The following is a 13,226-nucleotide window of genomic DNA, read 5'->3' on the forward strand; positions in this document are numbered from 1 at the left end:
TGACCGTGAAGGGATTGACAACCCCTTTATCGCGTTGGGTGCAACTTGTTTGATTTTTTGTGCATGTATTCGGTGACTTGTGCATTATCTCCTACTGGATTGATACCTTGGTTCTCAATCTGCGTGAAATACTTATCTCTACTTTGCTGCATCACCCTTTCCTCTTCAAGGAAAAAACCAACGCAATCTCAAGAAGTAGCATTATGCTCGTTGAATCCCTTGGTTACAATCTCCTTTTCGTATCTAGACTAGCCGACTTTGGTTTTAGTGTTCTATTTACTGTTGTAGATTGCTAAGTGTTTCATAGAGATAATCATAATATGGTCTTTACCGGTATTCGTAGAGGTGATCTATACATTGTTGATTTCACTAAGAGAGCTCAACCTTGTACTTGCTTAATTGCTAAATCTTCTAAAGGTTGGTTATGGCATAGAAGGTTAGGTCATGTGGGCATGCGAATTCTTGATAAGCTTATTAAATGTGATCGTATCTTGGTGTTAAAGATGTCATATTTGACAAGGATAGACTTTGTAGTGCTTGTCAAGAAGGAAAACAGGTTGGAGGAAGTCACCCCGTGAAGAACATCATGACCACGAGGAGACCGCTCGAGCTACTCCATATGGATCTTTTTGGTCCCAACGCCTACAAGAGTCTCGGTGGTAACTCGTTCGGTTTGGTCATTGTTGACGACTTTTCAAGATTTACGTGGGTGTGCTTTCTTGATGACAAATCACAGGTCCAAAAGATCTTCAAGAACTTCGCTAGGAAGGCCCAAAACCAATTTGAATTGAAGATCAAGAAGGTTCGAAGCGACAATGGAACGGATTTCAAGAACGCCAATGTGGATACTTTTCTTGATGAAGAAGAGATTTCACATGAGTTCTCGGCAACATACACGGCTCAACGAAATGGAGTTGTTGAGAGGAAGAACCAGACACTTATCGAGATGGCAAGAACGATGCTTGATGAATACAAGACGCTAAGACACTTTTGGGCGGAAGCGGTTGAGACAACTTGCCATGCTACGAATTGACTATACCTTCACAAGCTTCTTGGCAAGACGGCATACGAACTTCTCACAGGTAACAAACCCTAAGTTGGACACTTTCGAGTATTTGGCTCAAAGTGTTACATTCTTGATAAGCATCGTCGCTAAAAAATTGCTCCTAAATCTCATGAAGGTTTTCTACTCGGTTATGGCTCAAACTCTCACACTTACCGTGTCTACAACAATTTCACCCGAAATGTTTTAGATATGTTAGATGTTAAGTTTGATGAATCTAACAGCTTGCAAGTAGAGCAATTGCCAATTGATGTAGGAGACAAAGATCCTCCGGAAGCAATCCAAGATTTGTCCATTGGCAAGATTCTCCCAATGGAGGTGAAGGAGAGTACTTCATCCGTTCAAGTGGAAGCCTCAACTTCACATCAAGGTGAACCACAAGTTGACTTGGAGGCATCCACAAGTGGAACACGTCAAGACAGAGGAGATGAGGAAGTGCAACAAGATGAACCACCTCGACCTCCCTTTCCACCTCCACAAGATAACGACAACACCAACAACAATGAAGGAGGAGAAGAAGAAGACAATGAAGAGGATGTTCCACCCCAACCCAAGCAAAAGTTCTCATGAGTTAGAGTAAGAGTCACAAGAGATCATCCTATCGAATAAATCTTCGAGACATTCAAACCAGGAGAATCACTCGCTCTAAAACTTGTTTGGCTAAATTTTGTGAACACTACTCATTCATTTCTAGTGTTGAACCTATGAAGGTAGAAGAAGCTCTTGAAGATCCGAATTGGGTGAAAGCTAAGCACGAAGAGCTACACAACTTCGAGAGAATCAAGTGTGGACATTGGTTGAAAAGCCCGACAATAATCACAATGTCATTGGAACCAAATGGGTGTTTCGGAATAAGCAAGATGAAGATGGACAAGTTGTACGCAACAAGGCCCGTATTGTCGCTCAAGGCTACCTCAAGTCAAAGGTATGGACTATGGTGAGACATATGCCCCCGTTGCTAGACTTGAGTCCATACGCATCTTACTTGCTTATGCCAATCACCATGATATCACATTATACCAAACAGACATTAAAAGTGCTTTTCTAAATGGAGAAATTGAGGAGGAAGTTTATGTTAAACAACCTCCTGGCTTTGTCAATCCCAAGAAACCTAATCATGTCTACAAACTTCATAAAGCTCTTTATGGTCTTAAACAAGCTCCTAGAGCATGGTATAAATGCTTGACCAAGTTTCTTACTGAAAAAGGCTTTGCAATTGGGAAGATTGATTCTACACTTTTTACTAAAAGGGTTAATGTTGAATTATTTGTGTGCCAAATTTATGTGGATGATATCATATTTGGTTCTTCTAATCCCAATTTTAGTGGAAAGTTTGGAAGGTTAATGTCGGAGAAGTTTGAGATGTCTATGATGATTGGACTCAAATTTTTCCTTGGTTTGCAAATCAAGTAAACTAAGGAAGGTACCTTTGTCTCTCAAACAAAGTATACCAAGGATATTTTCAAGAAGTTCAACATGTAAGAAAGCAAAGGTATGAAAACACCCATGCCTACTAGTGGAAATCTTGACTTGACTAAGGATGGCAAACCAGTTGACCAAAAGGTTTACCACTCTATAATTGGTTCTTTGTTATATCTATGTGCCTCCCGACCCGATATTATGCTAAGTGTGTGCATGTGTGCACGATATCAAGCAAACCCTAAAGAGTGTCATATTAAGGCCGTGAAAAGGATAGTGAGATACTTAATTCATACACCAAATATTGGCATTTGGTATCTGATAACCCACAAGTATAGGGGATCACAACAGTTTTCGAGGGTGGAGTATTCAACCCAAATTTATTGATTTGACACAAGGGGAGCCAAAGAATATTTGTGAGTATTAGCAGCTGAGTTGCCAATTCAACCACACCTGGAGATTAATTATCTGCAGCAAAGTGATCAGTAGCAAAGTAGTATGATAGTTTTGATAGTAGTAGCAACAACAATAGTAATAGTAACAGTGATAGTAATGACTTTGTAGCAAGTGTAACAGTAACGATAGCAGTAGTAACTTAGCAAAAACAATATAAGAGAAATTCGTAGGCATTGGATCGGTGAATTCGTTGGATGATATTCATCATATAACAATCATAACCTAGGGCGATACGACACTAGCTCCAGTTCATAAATATAATGTAGGCATGCATTCTGTATATAGTCATACATGCTTATGGAAAGAACATGCATGGCATCTTTTGTCATACCCTCCCGTGGCAGTGGGGTCCAATTGGAAACTAAGGGATATTAAGGCCTCCTTTTAATAGAGAACCGGAACAAAGCATTAACACATAGTGAATACATGAACTCCTCAAATTATGGTCATCCCCGGAAAGTATCCTCACTTCTATAACTCCGGGGTTTGCGGATCATAACACGTAATAGGTGACTATAACTTGCATGATCGGATCTAGAACATAGATATGATGGTGATAACATAAACGGTTCAGATCTGAAATCATGGCAGCCGGGCCCAAAGTGACAAGCATTAAGCATGGCAAAGTCATAGCAACATCAATCTCAGAACATAATGGATACTAGGGATCAAGCCCTAACAAAATTAACTCGATTACATGATGAATCTCATACAACTCCTCACCAACCAGCGAGCCTATGAAGTAATTACTCACTCCGGTGGGGAGCATCATGGAATTGGCGATGGAGAAGGGTTGGTGATGACGAAGATCGAAGATCCCCCTCTCCGGAGCCCCAAACGGACTCCAGATCTGGCCTCCCGATGAAGAACATGAGGTGGTGGCGGCTCCGTCCCGACGCGATAATCTTTTCTCCCTGATTTTTTTCTCCGAAAGTGTGATTTTATAGTATCAGGGTTGAGGTCTGTGGGGCCACCAGGTGGGGACAACCCACCTGGGCGCGCCTGAGGGTAGGGCGGCCCTGGTGGGTTGTGCCCACTCAGGTGCCTGATGTTTGCTTGAACTACGTCGGTATTTCCCCAAAGAGGAAGGGATGATGCAGCACAACAACGGTAGGAGAACCACACAACACTACGTGAATGAAACCTATACACAAATAACAAATACTCGCAACCCGACGTATTAAAGGGGTTGTCAATCTCTTTCGGGTAACGGCGCCAGAAATTGGCAAGTAGACGGGATAAAAATATGATAGATTGGATAAATAGATCTCGCGGGAACGCGAGATAAAATAAATAAGTAAAAATTGTAGCAAGGTATTTTTGGTTTAATATATCTGAAAATAAAAGCAAATAAAAATAGATCTTGAAAGCAAATATATTAAAGAAGAGACCCAGGGGCCGTAGATTTCACTAGTGGCTTCTCTCGAGAAAAATAGCAAACGGTGGGTAAACGAATCACTGTTGTGCAATTGATAAAACTTCAAATAATCATGACGATATCCAGGAAATGATCATTATATAGGCATCACGTCCAAGATTAGTAGACCGACTCCTGCCTGCATCTACTACTATTACTCCACACAACGACTGCTATCCAGCATGCATCTAGTGTATTAAGTTCATGGAGAAACAGAGTAATGCAATAAGAACGATAACATGATGTAGACAAGATCTATTTATGTAGAAATAGACCCCATCTTGTTATCCTTAATAGCAATGATACATATGTGTCGGTTCCCCTTCTGTCACTAGGATCAAGCACCATAAGATCGAACCCATCACAAAGCACCTCTTCCCATTGCAAGATAAATAGATCAAGTTGGACAAACAAAACCCAAATATTGGAGAAGAAATACGAGGCTATAAGCAATCATGCATATAAGAGATCAAAGAAGACTCAAATAACTTTCATGGATAAAAAGATAGATCTGAACATAAACTCAAAGTTCATCGGATCCCAACAAACACACAGCAAAAAAGAGTTACATCATATGGATCTCCAAGAGACCATTGTATTGAGAATCAAAAGAGAGAGAGAGAGAGGAAGCCATCTAGCTACTAACTACGGACACGAAGGACTACTCATGCATTATCGAAGAGGTGCCAATGGACATGATGAACCCCTCCGTGATGGTGTCTAGATTGGATCTGGTGGTTCTGGAACTTGCGGCGGCTGGAACTGATTTTTGTCGACTCTCCTAGGGTTTCTGGAATATTGGGGTATTTATAGAGGAAAGAGGCGGTGCGGGAGGCCACCGAGCTAGGTGGGCACGACCCACCAGGGCGCGCCTGGGCCTCCAGGCGCATCCTGGTGTCTTGTGCTCACCTCGAGCTCCCTCTTTGGTACTTCTTTGGCCCACTGGATGTCTTCTGGTCCAAAAAAATCCACAAAAAGTTTCGTGGCATTTGGACTCTGTTTGGACTTGATTTCCCGTGATGTAAAAAACATGCAGAAAACAGCAACTGGCACTATGTCAATAGGTTAGTACCAAAAAATGATATAAAATGACTATAAAATGATTGTAAAACATCCAAGAATGATAATATAAGAGCATGGAACAATAAAAAATTATAGATATGTTGGAGATGTATCAGTATCCCCAAGCTTAATTCCTGCTCGTACTCGAGTAGGTAAATGATAAAAATAGAAATTTTGATGTGGAATGCTTCCTAACATGTTCATCCCATATTCTTTTCTTTGTAGCATGGACATTTGGACTTTTATATGGTTCAAAGAAATAGTCTAGTTTTGACATGAGAATTTCCATACTCAAGCATATCAACAAGCAACCATGTATTTCAAAATATCAACACTAAAATAATTTATCCCTAGCCCATTATGCTCAATCATTGATCCATTCATGAAGCACACTCGCATATTAGCTACACCCAATGCTCAAGTACGATCATAGTGCCCCTTAGTTGGTGCTTTATAAGAGAAGATGGAGACTCAAATAAAAATAAAAATTGCATAAAGTAAAAGAAAGGCCCTTCGCGGAGGGAAGTAGGGATTTGTAGAGGTGCTAGAGCTCAAAGCTAAAAAGATAGAGACACAAACATTTTGGGAGGCATGCTTTTCCTGTCAACGAAAACGATCGAGTAGTTCCCAATACTTTCCATGCTAGATATATCATAGGTGGTTCCCAAATAGAAATTAAAGTTTATTCCCTTTTCATCCATAATTTCACTTTCCATGGCTAGCCGTATCCACGGGTGCCTTCCATACCAACACTTTCCAAGGAATTTATTATTTTACAACATAAAGTAAATTCATTTTTCATTTCGGTACTGGGCATCCCTAATACCTTTGCCTTACTCTCGTGCAATGACAAGTGAATAAACACTCATCTTGAGAATAACATATCTATAAATATCTAGCATGGAAATATATTAGCCACCCCCTACCGTTTCATGAGCGGTATGAGCACACAAAAGAGAAATTTATTTTGAAAATTAGAGATGGCACATACATATTTTCTTAGAACGGCATGGAAATACCGCCATATAGGTAGGTGTAGTGGACTCATGTGGCAAATCTGGCTTAAAGGAATTTGGATGCACAAGTAGTGATCATACTTAGTGCAAAATGAAGGCTAGCAAAAGATTGAGAAGCGACCAACCAAGAAACAAAAAATCTCATAAGCGAGCATTAAGCATAAGTAATACCGAATAATGCACCACAAGTAGGATGTAATTTCATTGCATAACTATTGACTTTCATGCTTGCATAGGGAATCACAAACCTTAACACCAATATTGTTACTAAAGCATAATTACTCATCAACATGACTCACATATCACATCATCATATCTCAACACTATTACAATTTTGTCCAATTATCTTCATGAAAGTTTTTATTATATCCTCCTTGGATATCTATCACTTTGGGACTAGTTTTCATATGTTGATTTTAATAAGCTCAAACAAATATAAGTGAAGATCATGAGCATGATATTTCTTTCTCTCAAATTAATTTAAGTGAAGCAAGAGAGAATATCTTAAACAATTACTAACTCTCAAATAAATCTAAGTGAAGCAATAGAGCATTTCTTCAAAAAAATCTAAAGCACACCGTGCTCAAAAAGATATAAGTGAAGCACTAGAGCAATTCCATAGCTCATAAAGATTTAAGTGAAGCATAGAGAGCAATTCTAACAAGTCATGGCATAATTTTGGCTGTCTCAAATAGGTGTTTCCAGCAAGGATTCATGACTTCAAACAAAAAGCAAAACAAGAAAAGACTCATATCATACAAGACGCTCCAAGCAAAACTCATAAGATGTGATGAATAAAAATATAGCTTCGAGTAAAATACCAATGGTCGTTAGAAGAAAGAGGGGTTGCCACTCGGGCATCCCCAAGCTTAGTTGCTTGCTTCTCTTTGGATAATATCTTGGGATGCCATGGGCATACCCAAGCTTAGGCTCTTCTTACTCCTTATTCCTTCATCCATCGTAATCTCACCCAAAACTTGAAAACTTCAATCACACAAAACTCAACAAAACCTTCGTGAGATCCGTTAGTATAAGAAAGCAAATCACTACTATAAGTACTGTTGCAAACCCATTCATATTTTATTTTTGCATTATATCTACTGTATTACAACTTTTCTATGGCAAAAAATCTTCAAAGATAACCATAGGATCATCAAAACAAGTACACAACGCAAAGAAAACAGAATCTGTCGAAAACAGAACAGTCTGAAGCAATCTGGATATTTTGAATACTTCTGAAACTCCAAAAATTCTAAAAAAATTGGACAACCTAAGAAATTCGTATATCAATCTTCTGCAAAAAGAATTGGTATTTTATCACGCTTCTATTAAAAATTAAAATTATTTTCGTGAGTGCGAATGTTTCTATTTTTCAGCAAGATCAAATCAACTATCACTCAACATGATCCTAAAGGATTTGCTTGGCACAAAAACTAATTAAAACACAAAAGACACAATTATAATAGTAGCATAATTGTGCAAACACTCAAGAACAGAAAGCAAAAGTCAAAAATAAATTTTATTCATTGGGTTGCCTCCTAACAAGCGCTATCGTTGTACACCCCTAGCTAGGCATAAAGCAAGGATCTAAGTATTGTCATCTTTGTTTTCCAACTCTTCAATCAAACACTTAGAATTCTTCAAAGATTTAGCATAAAGATTTTCAACAACAATACTTCTAGGAACAAGGTTGAGGAATTCATTTTTGCCGATAGGGTATCTTATTATTTCAACACAATCCGGGTGAATACTAATCATATTAAGATCTTGTTTGTTGTTATTGGAAGTTGCACCCTTATTCTTAGTAGCTTGAGTAATTTTGCCAATTTTTATGGGAGTTTTTTCAATAGTTTTAGCAGAAGCAAAAGCCGTGCTTAAATTACTAAAGATTTCTTCTATTTTATCGATCCGAGACGGACTTTCTTCAATTCTTTCATGAATTACGGTACCCTTTTCTTTTAACAACTTAAAAACTTCTCCCGCTTTTGACCAATTTTAGTAGCAAAATTATGCATCTTTTTATCCAAGTTTTCAATATGTTCGTCGGTAAGCATTTTCTTTTCAATGGCATCTAGTCTTTCCACAACATGCTCAAGAGTCAAAGTCGTTTCATTAACCAATAGCAGTGGTGATCCCACTATATTTCCCGTAGCATTAAAAGCATCAAGAGAGGGACACATCAAGAAATTTCCACTAGTAATCGTATCAAGGACGAATCTATACCAAGTGGTGATGCCCACATAAAAACAACAAAGAAGAACAATGGTAGATTCCTCACGGATAGATCTATTATGAGCATTGCAAATCCTATACCAAGCATCTTTTAAATTCCCCCTCCCCTTTGTTTAAAGTTAAGAACCTCATTCTTGGGAGTGCACGCAAGAGCGGAAGGACTATCCATAACGACAAAAGTGGCAAACAAGATTGCACACGAAAACAGATCCGCAAGAAAACGACAAATGAAAAAGAGGGTGAATAAAACGGCAATTTTTTGTGAAGTGGGGGAGAGCAAAATGAAGGCAAATGGCAAATAATGTAAATTACAAGGAGATGAAATTTGTGATTAGGAACCTGGTAGATGTTGATGATGTCTCCCCGGCAATGGCGCCAGAAATTGGCACGTAGCCGGGAGACTATCTTGACGTGATCCTCCCCAGCAACGGCGCCAAAAATTCCTTTTGATGTTTGCTTGAACTACATCGGTATTTCCCCAAAGAGGAAGGGATGATGCAACACAACAACGGTAGGTATTTCCCTTAGTGATGAGACCAAGGTTATCGAACCAGTAGGAGAACCACGCAACACTACGTGAACGGCACCTGCACACAAATAACAAATACTCGCAACCCAACGTATTAAAGGGGTTGTCAATCCCTTTCGGGTAACGGCGCCAGAAATTGGCAAGTAGATGGGATAAAAATATGGTAGATTGGATAAATAGATCTCGCGGGAACGCGAGATAAAATAAATAAGTAAAAATTGCAGCAAGGTATTTTTGTATTTTTGGTTTAATAGATATGAAAATAAAAGCGAATAAAAATAGATCGCGAACGCAAATATATTAAAGAAGAGACCCCGGGGCCGTAGATTTCACTAGTGGCTTCTCTCGAGAAAAATAACAAATGGTGGGTAAACGAATTACTGTTGGGCAATTGATAAAAGTTCAAATAATCATGACGATATCCAAGCAATGATCATTATATAGGCATCACGTCCAAGATTATTAGACCGACTCCTGCTGCATCTACTACTATTACTCCACACATCGACCGCTATCCAGCATGCATGCAGTGTATTAAGTTCATGGAGAAACGGAGTAATGCAATAAGAACCATGACATGACGTAGACAAGATCTATTTATGTAGAAATAGACCCCATCTTGTTATCCTTAATAGCAACGATACATATGTGTCGGTTCCCCTTCTGTCATGGGGATCAAGCACCGTAAGATCGAACCCATCACAAAGCACCTCTTCCCATTGCAAGATAAATAGATCAAGTTGGCCAAACAAAACCCAAACACCGGAGAAGAAATACGAGGCTATAAGCAATCATGCATATAAGAGATCAAAGAAGACTCAAATAACTTTCATGGATAAAAAGATAGATCTGAACATAAACTCAAAGTTCATCGGATCCCAACAAACACACCGCAAAAAAGAGTTACATCATATGGATCTCCAAGAGACCATTGTATTGAGAATCAAAAGAGAGAGAGAGAGAGGAAGCCATCTAGCTACTAACTACGGACCCGAAGGTCTACAAAAGACTACTTGCGCATCATCGGAGAGGCACCAATGGACATGATGAACCCCTCCATGATGGTCTAGATTGTACTACAAAAAAAGACACATCCGTGACATTTTGGGCCGAACGAATTTTTTCTGTCATGCTTATGACACTTCTATGACGATAATTGTGACAAAACTGAGTATCATCATAGATGTGGTGGGCTCCTACTTCTATGACAAAAAATTATGACAGAAAATGGGCTTTTCGTCCTAGGCGGGCCGGAGACGCAACTGCATGACATTCTTTGGGCCGTCCATGACGAAAAAAGCATGGTAGAAGCGAGGGCGAGGAAAATATCGGGGGAGTTCCCGGTTACGGTGGGTGGTCGGGGGCCGAGCGATGCACGTTTCTCTCGTACATACACGCGTGTGTGTGAGGCGTTGGGCTCTAAGTGAACCCGAGCAAGGCGTTGGGCTCTAACTGAACCCGAGCGATTGCACTGCAGGCTACGCGTTACTGAACCCGAGCGATCGATCGATCCCTTGCTGTTAACTGAACCCGAGTGATTCCTTCGCTACTGCTGCTAACTAAAGCCGATCGATGCTGCCTCTGGATGAACAGTGAGCGTTGTTGGGGGGTTTGGATGAACAGTTCCTGGTGGGGGGTTGGATGAACAGGACCCCGTGGTAGTAGAGGCCATTGCCGCTGGATGAATAGGACCCCCATCGAGCCGGTTGGGGGTGGACGAACAGGACCCCGTGGAGGGCTGGATGAACAGGACAACCCCGTGGAGGGCTGGTTGAATAGTAGCCAATGGAGGGCTGGATGAACAGTAGCCTGTGGAGGGGTGGTTAAACAGGACCCCGTGGAGAGGGCTGGTTGAACAGTAGCCGGCGGAGGAGCGCGCGGTGGAGGCTGGATGAACAGGAGCCCGTGGATGAACAGTCGCAAGTGGAGGCTGGAGGAGGTAGACGGTGGATGAACAGTAGCCCGTGGAGGCTGGAGGAGGTCGACGGTGGAGATGAACAGTATCCCGTGGAGTCCTATTTTGACCCCTCCCGATGAACATGACGCCCATTTCGACCGTAGCGCTCCAACACAAGTCCGTTTCCTCCATTTTGCGGTACGCCACACCCCTCTCGATCAACAGGACCCCGTTTTGACCGTAGGAGGTCCAAGAGAAGTCTGTTTCCTCCGTTTTGCGGTACACCAGACCCCTCCTGATGAACAGGATGCCGTTTCAATCATGGCCAGTCGAACACAAGGCCGTTTCCTCCATTTTGCGGTATGTGTCGGTGTCAAAACCGGCGGATCTCGGGTAGGGGGTCCCGAACTGTGCGTCTAGGATCGATGGTAACAGGAGACGGGGGACACAATGTTTACCCAGGTTCGGGCCCTCTCTATGGAGGTAATACCCTACTTCCTGCTTGATTGATCTTGATGAATATGAGTGTTACAAGAGTTGATCTACCACGAGATCGTAATGGCTAAACCCTAGAAGTCTAGCCTATAAGTATATGGTAATGACTCTGTCCTATCCGGACTATGCTCTCCGGTTTATATAGACACCGGAGAGATCTAGGGTTACATGAGGTCGGTTACATAGGAGGAAATCTTCATAATAGGTCGCCTAGCTTGCCTTCCACGCCAAGTAGAGTCCAATCCGGACACGGGCATAGTCTTCGGTCTTCATGTCTTCACGGCCCATTAGTCCGACCCAGTAGATAACAGGCCGGATGCTCGGGGACCCCTTAGTCTAGGACTCCCTCAGTAGCCCCCGAACCAGGCTTCAATGACGAGGTGTTCGGCGTACAGATAGTCTTCGGCGTTGCAAGGCGGGTTCCTTCTCCAAGTAATGTATTCGGCCGTTGACCCGATATCACTCTCCTCGGCTTTTGTGTATTAATAACTTCATCCTCCATGTGTCGAGTGAATGTGGAAGGTCAGGGTATTTTTGCAAATAATGCCCCATCTCTGCGAGGAAGAGCGCCTATTTAAAGATATTGGATCTTAGATCCAGGTGACACCGCGCTGAGAAAATCTCCGGAAACTGCTAGGAGAAACTATCCTACCATGGCTGGCATCCCCAGCTCCGCCTCCCGCTCCGGCCCAAAGAGAAGCGAGTGGGAGAAGTGCTCTGTGACCCATAGCCAACTATCAAAGTTGCAAACACAGGGATTTCTTCCTCCCGCGGATCTGGTCCATGTTCGAGCAGGATCGGCCTCCTTCAACGGTGCGACTCAGGCAGAGGAGTTCCCTAATCCATCCGGGGGGAGCGAGTGTGCTTCGTCCCCTATCTGCTAAGAGGCGTCGGATTTCCAATCCATCCGTTCCTCTGAGGACTTCTGGAATATTATGGCCTCCAGCTGCACAACTTCACCCCCGCATCTATCCTGTACATCGCAGGTTACGTTGCTTTATGCGAGCTATTTCTGGGTGTTGAAGCCCATTTTGAAATGTGGAGAAAATTGTTTTGTCTTGTCCCGCGCAATCATGATGGGTCAATATTTGAAGTGGGCGGAGCCGAAGTGTGGCGTATCGCCGATACCGGATACCTATCCGGCACACCAAGGAAGGCATCTAAAGAATGGACTTCCGAATGGTTCTACATCGAGGACGTTGCGCTTCCCGACCCAGTTCGAAAGGGTCTCCCTCACTTTGCAAGCGTTCCGCTAAAGAAACGCCACAGTTGGCGCCCCTGGAGCTTTGAGGAGGATGACAGTGCGGAGGTTCGTCAACTCATGGGCGAGATAAAGCCGCTAGCCCAGTCCGGATTAACAATGGTTGAGGTAATGGCGACCTCCATAACGCGAGGGGTTCAGCCGCTTCAATACAGAGGGCTCCCCATGTGGCACTACAATGGGGAGGATGACGCCTCCCGCTGCAGTCGAAAAGGTCCGGGCACCCTCGCCGCTCTAGCCAAAATACTGGCCGAGCTGTTCAAAGGGGAGGATGAGGAATTTCTTCACATCAATCGCAGAGATGGATATTCTATGTATAATCCTCCCAGTTGGGTAAGCCCCAATCCTTCTGCTTTACTCATTCCGCTTCCCGGATTAC

This window comes from Aegilops tauschii, chromosome 7, assembly GCF_002575655.3.
Source record: "Aegilops tauschii subsp. strangulata cultivar AL8/78 chromosome 7, Aet v6.0, whole genome shotgun sequence".
In the NCBI taxonomy this organism is placed as follows: Eukaryota; Viridiplantae; Streptophyta; class Magnoliopsida; order Poales; family Poaceae; genus Aegilops; species Aegilops tauschii.